Genomic DNA, 6,000 nt, shown 5'->3' on the forward strand with positions numbered 1-6,000 from the left:
ATGATGACATGTGAATGCAGAATAGCTTAAACTGTAGGTCTGCAAGTGACCAGGCCTGTCAGGACATTTCTGCTTTTGTAGAAAGAGTGGCATAAATTAGCAAGGGTCATGATGATTTCTTTGTACTTTGAAATGAGATGTGTTTCAGCTCTGCCAAGTTCTGCTCTCATTTTATACCGATGGACCTCTATAAGACAGTATCCCACTGATGAGTGTTGATGAATCCTCAGACAACAAAGACTGCAAGGTGTTCTTCACTCCTGTACCAATTCAACTCATATTTTGTACATTATTTCAACACTTCTGTTCAATGGAGTGAGCAATCAACCAAAGCAGCAGCTATGATTCCCCACTTCCAGCCACTCCCAATGGTAAATTTAGGACTTGTAGTCAACCATCATTGCAGCTGCACTCGTGGTAGTGATGGAGGTTGTAGTATAGACAGGATTTATGCATTTTTACCACTGTCTCATTTAGCTCTAAGCAGAGTTAGATTACACTGGTAAATAATTCCTGGGCCCTCTGAATATCCTCTACCACTCTTGCAATTCCATGGTAGTGAATTACAAGTTATAAATTTCCCTGTGTAGTTGTAGTCCAAACCACTCATCATGTTGGTCCCTTTTTTTTATTTAAGTTTATGCAATCTGCCCTGGGGTACCTCATCATGGTTTTCACCGAATAGGCCTAGAGGAGCACTTATTGCCCCTTGCAGTCTTTCACTATTACTTGATAAGCTTTCCTGAGAACATTGTCCAGGGTTGGCTACCTATGTCAAAAATTCCCTGTGTGAATTCTCATATAAATGCTTCCTGGCCAAACTCTCTAAAACATAGTATTTATTTTCCATACAGCTAGTGGCTATCACAAACACAATATGCCCTGCTTGATCTGTATCAGTGTGCATGGAATACATATTAGAAAAGCAAAGTTCCTAATTCCTCTACTCACATCTGCTTAAAATGTTCTGTGGAGCAGACTCTTGACTCCTAGATTATGTTAGTGTTAGTGGATCTCACTCTTTGGCTGTACAGATAACAGATAGATAGTATCATAAACATTTCCACTAAAATAAAGTAAAGCTGGTTCAAACAAAGCTGGGTCCCTCTGCAAATCCATCCAATTAGGGGTCTCTTTGCACAAGCCCAAAATTCACTTCTCAATCCACTTCAAACAGCTTTGCCATGCTATGGCAAAATGTTACTTCATTATGATGGTGGCCAACAGGGAATCTGTCCAAAAGAGAGAAAGTGGGAGGTATGTTTGGATGTTTTCCCCAATGTTCCTCAAGTTACCTCCAAAGAGTTCTGCCATCTTGTCCCCTAAACAGGGGGGCACTGTAGCATGAAATAAATGAATGCTAATAAGTGAACTTCCTAACTGTAAGAACAGTAGGACAATGGAACAGACCCTAGGGAGGGTGTGGAACCTCCTTCCTTGGAGGTTTTCAAAAGAAGGCTGGATAGCCATCTGTCTTGGATGGTTTAGACGCAACAAATCATGCCTCTTGGGGGGAGATTAGACTAGATGACCCTTGCTGTCCCTTCTAACCCTATGATTCTATGAATGTTAATAAAATCTTTGTCACATCATGTATTGGACTGTGTATGCTATATCATTTACAGAAAAGCTATTTTTGGTATATTTTAGAGACTTTTTCCAAAAATGTATTGGGATTATTTGTATATCAATTCACCTGTACAGTCAGAATACTTTACCAAGAGTTCACATATACAGACCTCAGAGGGAGAGGGAAAAATCTAAGTAATACATTTTTAGAACTTCCACTTAGGTCAGTTTTTCTCTTTTAAAAAGTGTCTCAATTTCAAAAGTTCATTAACTTGGAACTCTCCAGAACTACAAGCAAATGTAGCCATTGGGAAGCCTGGTGCCTCCTCTTCCTACTGGTTAAATGATCCGTGTCTAGTCATGATGGATTGCTAGATAGTAGACCTTATGCTTTTCATAGTTCAGGTCAGAATATTGCCTGTTCTGTGCCTCAGGCCAGTATTTAGATTGGGGGAAGAGGGGGTGGGGCTGGGGATTGTGTGTGAAAGCTACAGTAATTCACTTAGGTTCTCACTTTAATGGCAAGTCAGCCGTGATGTTTTTCTCCAGAGAATGTTTTAAAGAGTCAGAAAGGAGTAAATAACCTTGGGTAAAATCCTGGACCTTTGAAGTCAATGACAAAATTCCCATTTATTTTAGTAGTGCCTGGATTTAGTTTAAAGCTCTTCTTACTTGATTGGCAAGTCAGTGTGTGAAGATGCTCTTCCCTTTCTTGTCCATCTCTTCCTAGCAGTCCTCCTTCCCAGAATAGCATCCCATAGTTGAGGAAGCTGAAGCCCTCCCATCAACACCATCTGTGCAGCTATACATTCATCTCCAGAATGCACATGTCTCTGTCTGGACCCTTATCCTCAACCAGGAGGATGGATGAGAACACAACCTGTGTCCTTTACTACTTCACCATTGCTCCCAGTGCCCTGTGGTCACTGCTGATCTGCTCAGGGTCAGACCTGGCAGTATCATTAGTGCCCACGTGGATGAGCAGCATGGGGTAGTAGTCAAAGGGAGGAATGCACCTCAGCAACCTTTTTGTAACATCTCAGATGTGGGCTTTGGCAGGCAGCGCACCTCTCAGGACACCATGTCATGTTGGCAGGTGGATGCCTCTGGGACTCCCTTCTGAGGGAGACAATCACCAGCACCTTATGTCTTCTCTTGGGTGCGGAGGTCATGAGCCTCCAAGCCTTGGAGGTAGGTGGCTTCTACTCCTCCGCCATTGGCGTCTGTTCCTCACCTCCTGTTGCCAGTATAGTGTACCAGTTCTTGACTGTGATGGACGGGGACCTGGGTGGGGTATGGAAAACATTCTACTGCCTTAGGTGGCCAGCAGCCAGGTCTCCTTCCTCCTCTGGTGCCACGGCAGGCATCTGTAGTCAACTAACATACTCCATCCCAGATGCTTCCATGTACATCCTGCCAATGAAGTTCTTGTGCTCCTGGATGCTACACAGACAAGCAACCTCCTCCAGCCCCTCACTCACCTGCTTCCTAAAGACACCTCACATGTCAGGTGGTTTCCCCTTCCTGGCTTTCATCAGCATGCACAGGCCACATTTCCAGCAAGTCAAGACCAGGGCCTGAGTTGAAGCCTCCAGGATCAGAATGCCTGTCTGGCGGGGACCCCCACAGGTTCAGGCAGGAGAAGCTAGCAGTGGTGTTGGTAACATGCCATTGTCATCGTATTGTGATTTCTTCCTTGTAGAGTACCTATAAGTTAAGGAAACGGGCGGGGAGGACCCCACAACCCTACTTTCCTGCCTTTGTCTGCTGGTCAATTCAGTGGACTAACTGCCTTAGTTTCCTAGCTACCTTTGTCTCACTACCCTGTTGTCTAGTTTCCTACCTTCATAATCTTGGTTTTCTCTGCATTTACTTTCAGTCCAATTTTTGCTGTTTCCTGATCTACCTGTGATGCAAGGGCAATCATTGCATTCCACGTCGTCCTTAGTAAAACAATATTGTCAAAGTCAAGATCGTGTAACTTGTCACGGGTAACCCATTTTATACCATCGTCAATGCCTTTTGTTGTCTGCTTCATCATCCAGTCTGTTACTAATGCAAAGAGGACTGGTTATAATACGCACCCTTGCCTAACTCTAGAAACAATATCGAACCACTCCCCCAGGATTGCATCTGATCTTGCGCGCATCTACTCCCATCATATAAACTTATTATGTTTATCAGCTTGCCTGGCATCCCATAGCTTCTAGTAATATTTCACAGGGTCTCTCTGGACACTGTTAAATGCTTTCTTCAAGCCGGTAAAGTTGATTAAGATGGTGTTTTGCCAAGCAGTTGCTTTTTTGATAATCTGTTGAAGAGTGAATACCTATTCACAACATGATCTACCTGGAAAGAACTCAGCCTACCCTTCTTGTAATATTTCCATCCACTGCTGCCTTCATTCTATTCAGCATGAATGGTAGCCAATACTTTTCCCTGGGTTGGTAGCAGAACAATACCTCCAGAGTTTGTGCACTAAAAGTGATCTTTTTCAGCAATGCCATGATGATACAATTTTTCCAATCTTATGTTGCTTGTTCTTTCACCCATATTTTGTTAATTTTTTAGCTGCTAAATCAGAATTTCGCCTCCTACCTTTAGTATCTCTGCTTGATAAGTTCAGCAAAGTAAAAATATATCACCCATTCCTTCTGCCTTCCTTCTGTTCACCATCACCAAGGCCTAGTACCTCTACCACATTTTAGAACATCTGATGCTGACCATGTAGCTTCTTAAAGGCTAAGTCTGTTATTGATAACAAACTTGTTCTTGTTTTATCTTTCTCTCTCTGTGCTATGTGTTAAGTAGAGTGCTGATCCTGAGTGGAATCCCTGTAAGCTGGTGTGTACTATTCTTTTGGGAGTAGTGACTCAGAGTTTTCAGTGGAACAGGAGCTGAGCACTCCAGAAGGATGCTTGGAGGACTGGGGTTGGTATGTGCCTATCACGAACCTGTAAAGAGAAAGCGAGATCTGCGAAGGTCTGGAAGGCAGTGCTTGTGTTGCCAGAGTGGTGGACTCATGAAGCTGACCCACAGCAGGCACAGCCAAGACTTCCTCATGCTAAAGGCAGGTGATACCGAGGTGCCTCACAACACTGGGCACTGCTGGGAAGCATCATATGCACCCTGCCGGTCTCAGTCCTTCACCTCTCCTTTTCCCCCACAAAGACTGGGCCATGATCTGTGATGCCCTGCGTACCAACTGTGCTCACCCAGCAGGTCTGACTGGGTTTGGAGGCTGCAATTCTTTCTGTCAGGAGTCTGACAAAGGAGAGGTGTATGTATTGACCAAACATCTTTCTAAAAACCAATGCGGTGTTTGTTTTAACAGTAGGGGGGAAAACCTAACTGGCTTTAAGACTGAGCTTGATAAGTTTATGGAGAGGATGGTAAGATGGGACTGCCTACAATTGCATGGGGCCCATCAGCAATTACCAGAAGCAAAAAACCCCAACAGCTGGAGATGGGACACTAAATGGGAAGGGCTCAGAGTTAGTACAGGGAATTCTTTCCCAGGTATCTGCCCAGTGGGAATTTTCCCCAGGTCAGATTGGCAAAGATGCTAGGGGTTTTTTCGCCTTCCTCTGCAGCATAGGGCATGGGTCACTTGCATGTTTAAACTAGAATAAATGGTGAATTCTCTGTAACTTTTAAGTCTTTAAATCGTGATTTGAGGACTTTGGTAACTCAGCCAGAGGTTGAGGGTATATTACAGGAGTGGGTGGGTGAGGTTCTGTGGCCTGTATGTACAGGAGATTAGACTAGATGATCATGATGGTCCCCTCTGACTTTAAACTCTATGAGGAACAAAGGCTATAGAGGAAAGGGGATTTAAAATAAGTCAAAATTCATATCTATCTTACCTAGGGGCTTACCATCTAGACAGGCATCACATCTTCAGATATTCCTAGCAGGTGCCTGTGTGTCATCCTGGTCTCCCTGAACAGCAGCCCTCTTTGCCTGAGAGAGAGTGTTGTCTGAAATGTCCATAGTCTTTTTGATCTTCTGGTTCCCATGTCTTTTCCTGTGCATGACAGTGTCTCTTAACAACCCATAAGTGTTTATCCAGAAGTGGCTTATCTTCAGCTATCTTCTTCCTTGTTGCTTGTTTTCCTTAATCCCCCACCCCCCAAACTAACCCAATATATTCATACACTAAACATCCCAATAACCAGGGCAGCATACAATATTACTATAGAGTAGCTCCATTCCATCACAGGCATGACCGAGGATTTCTGAATTCTTGGCAATTTTCTTTTTACCTATAAATAAATATCAGCTGTCTTCGACTGTCCCATAATTTAACCAACATGTGCTGGCCTTTTTTTTTTTTGGTGAGCATCTTGGCAGAAGTGGATTTTGAGGGGAGAGAGAGAGAGTATGGATTTGTTCATTACTTTCATTGTAGTTTTTTTTATTAGTTTTTGA

This window comes from Natator depressus, chromosome 5, assembly GCF_965152275.1.
Source record: "Natator depressus isolate rNatDep1 chromosome 5, rNatDep2.hap1, whole genome shotgun sequence".
Classification (NCBI taxonomy): Eukaryota; Metazoa; Chordata; order Testudines; family Cheloniidae; genus Natator; species Natator depressus.